The sequence below is a fragment of the Cavia porcellus genome, unplaced genomic scaffold, assembly GCF_034190915.1.
Source record: "Cavia porcellus strain 051 isolate PalLab524CR breed Dunkin Hartley unplaced genomic scaffold, mCavPor4.1 scaffold_3, whole genome shotgun sequence".
In the NCBI taxonomy this organism is placed as follows: Eukaryota; Metazoa; Chordata; class Mammalia; order Rodentia; family Caviidae; genus Cavia; species Cavia porcellus.
In genome coordinates this window covers 92,875,179-92,878,295 of record NW_026947486.1, presented here as the reverse complement: position 1 = coordinate 92,878,295, position 3,117 = coordinate 92,875,179, and positions in this window count along the sequence as shown.

The window sequence follows — 3,117 nt, the reverse complement described above, 5'->3', positions numbered from 1 at the left end:
AAAATTTTCTTAAAAAGTGGTAACTCTGAGAGGAGATGGAAATATTGATTAACTTGGATTTTATATGTTAACCATGATTAACTTCCATTTTTCTCAGGGAGCATAGGATGCACCTGTTTAGGCAAATTTGTGTGAGTTACAAAGATCATTTCACAGCTCAAAAAACCTTCAAAGCAATTTCTTGAAGCAACAATGTTGACAAATGCTAAGAAGGCGAGGACTCGGAGATGCTCTCGCTGGTACATACAATGTTTCAAAACATCGTGTTGTGTAAGGTAAGTATGTTGCATTTTACTTGTCTATTATAGCTCAATAAAACTGGACAAAAATGTTCATCTCTATACAATACATTGAAAAAAAGCTATTCTTTTCTCCTCAGTTGCTATCATCTCACCCTGAGTTCCTCTAAATCACCAGTTGCTTGGTCTGGGTGGGGGAGATGCTTCTCTGGTCTCCCAGCCCACGCAGCACTGGCTGTATCATGGAAAGGTGTGGTTCAGCCTCTTCTTCTTCTTCCATCTCTTCTTCCTCTTCTTCTTCTTAGTGGAGATCAAATTCATGACCTCACACTTGCCAGGCAGGTACTTGTGCCTCTAAGCTATATCCTCAGCTTTTTAAAAAACAGCTTGAAATGTGATTCACATGCCTTGTAATTCACTCATTTAAAATGCACAATTTGAAAGGGTTTTGGGTAGTCACAAACCGCATAGCTAACATTATAGTCAGTGTTAGGACATTTACATCCTCTCCTCCAGATGAAATCCTAGACACATTGGATATCTCTTCTATTTCCTCATTCTCTGTCCCCAAACTCACGACAATCTGAAGCAAAATGGAATTTACTTTGTCTCTATAGATTTTCCTATTCTGGATACATATGAGTGAAATTATATATGTGGTCTTTTGTGACTGGTTTATTTCACATAGCGTGTTTTATTCAAGGCTTGTCCATGTGGCAGGAGGTATCGGTAGTTCACTCCTTTTTAACACCAAATAATGCTGTGTGGTTTGGATATACCACAATTAATTTTTTTGTCTTTTTGGCACAGGGTCTCGCTATGCAGTTTGGACTGGACTGAAACTCACTTTGTAGCCTAGGCTGGTGTGAAACTCACAAGAATCCTCCTGCCTCAGCTTCCTGACTGCTTGGATTACAGGTATCGGCTACCATGCCCAGCTCCACAATTAATTTTTCTATGCATTGATGGAAGTTTTGGAGTGTTTCCACCTTTTGGACATTATGAATAATAGTGATAAGAACATTTATGTTCGAGCAACATTTTTAGTCTTTTCAAATATTTTGAGTATTGCTGGGCCATAAGGTTACTCATTTGAGGACCTGCCAGACTGTTTTCCAAAGCAGCTTTACCATTTTTCATTCTCACCAGCAGTGTTGGAAAGTTATGATTGCCTTTGTTTTGCAATATTTTCTCAAGAGGAGGAATTCTGAACTGATCTTATTGTCTCCAACAACTTGAAATCATACTCCATCATCTTTTGACATCTATAGCTTTTATTTTATTGTGACAAAATATGCAAAATTTACCGTTTTATCTATTTTGGGGTGTACAGTTCTGTGGCATTAAGTAATATCACCATTGTCTTCAGAACTTTTTCATTTTGTAAAATTCAATGATTTGTATAGTTTCTTTTGAGAACTCCTCCTATATGGAAGATGTCATTTTTCTCTTGATATTTTATACATTTTCTCTATATTGTTGGTATTCTGTAATTTGACTGCAGCGCACCTAAGCATTTTGTGTTCTGGTGCAGTTTCATTAATTTGTTTTTGAGACAGGAACACACTATGTATAGCAGGCTTGACTTTAACATACTTATGTAGCCCAGGCTTCCTTTAAACTCATGGTGATCCTCCTGCCTCAGCCTCCCAAGTGCTGGGTTTGCAGGCATGCACCACAATGCCTGGCCAGTTTTGTTACTTCTTGAACTGTGTCTTTCACCAAATTTGGGAAATCATTTCCCATTCTTTTTTAAAAATTATATCTGCTCCATCAATTTCATTGAATTGGTTTCATATCTTTGTAGAATATAGATAAATTAATCACAAAAGTATGGGTCTATTTGTGTACTTTTAATTTCCTCTGTTTGTTCATTATTACCACATAACTATGCTGAATATTTTTTAGCAACAGCAAACAACTATGCTGTTTTGATATTCTTGTATTTGTAGCTTATACTAGAGTTTGAAATCAGGTAGTGTATGTTCATAAATTTTCTTTTTATTTTTCAAAAATTATTCTGGCTATTACAGGTAAATTTCTGCTCCACATAAATGTTAGAACCATGCTGTCAATTTCTTTTCCTTTTCGTTTCTTTTCTTTCTTTGTTTCTTTTTTCGTTCTTTCTTTCTTTCTTGCTTGCTTGCTTACCTTTTCTCTCTCTGTTTTTGTGTTTTCAGATAGGGTCTTGTCATGCATTTTAGTTCAGACATGTTTTGAACTCACTGTGTAGCTCAAAGGGTCCTCAAACTCATTAAAATCCTCCTTCCTTAGCCTTCCAAGCACTGGGATTACAGCCGTGTCCCACCCTGGTCTACTCAATCCTTTTTATTTTTTGATTTAGTTTTTTTTGGGGGGGACAGGGTATGGATATGTAGTTCAGGCTGGCCTTGAACCCATGTGTAGTCTAGTCTGGCCTTGAAGTTGTGGTAATCCTTCTGCCCTCAGCCTCCTGAGTGCTGGGGTTACAGGTGTATACTACCACCTCAGGTATCTGCTCTATTTTTGAACCATTAGACATGCACAGTTTCTTTAAAGTCAACTATACCTCAAGGAAGCTGTGATTTACTTATTTGGCTACCAGGAATCAAAATTATACCCGTGTGCTTACCAGGAGGGGCTGCATCACTGAGCTATATCGCTAGTTTGGAGCCCAGGTTCTCTGTGCAGTAGGATGCATCCCTGGGCAGACTGAACTGCATAAATCCAGACCACTTGCCCAAATGCTGCCCAACAGCAGCCTGAACAACACCCAACCAGTAATGAACCCATACCCAGCCAATGCCCAACCAATGTCCAATCAATAACGAACCAATATCCAACCTCTGCAAAACCATTGCCCAACGATGCTCAATTGTCACTCAACCAATAGCTAACT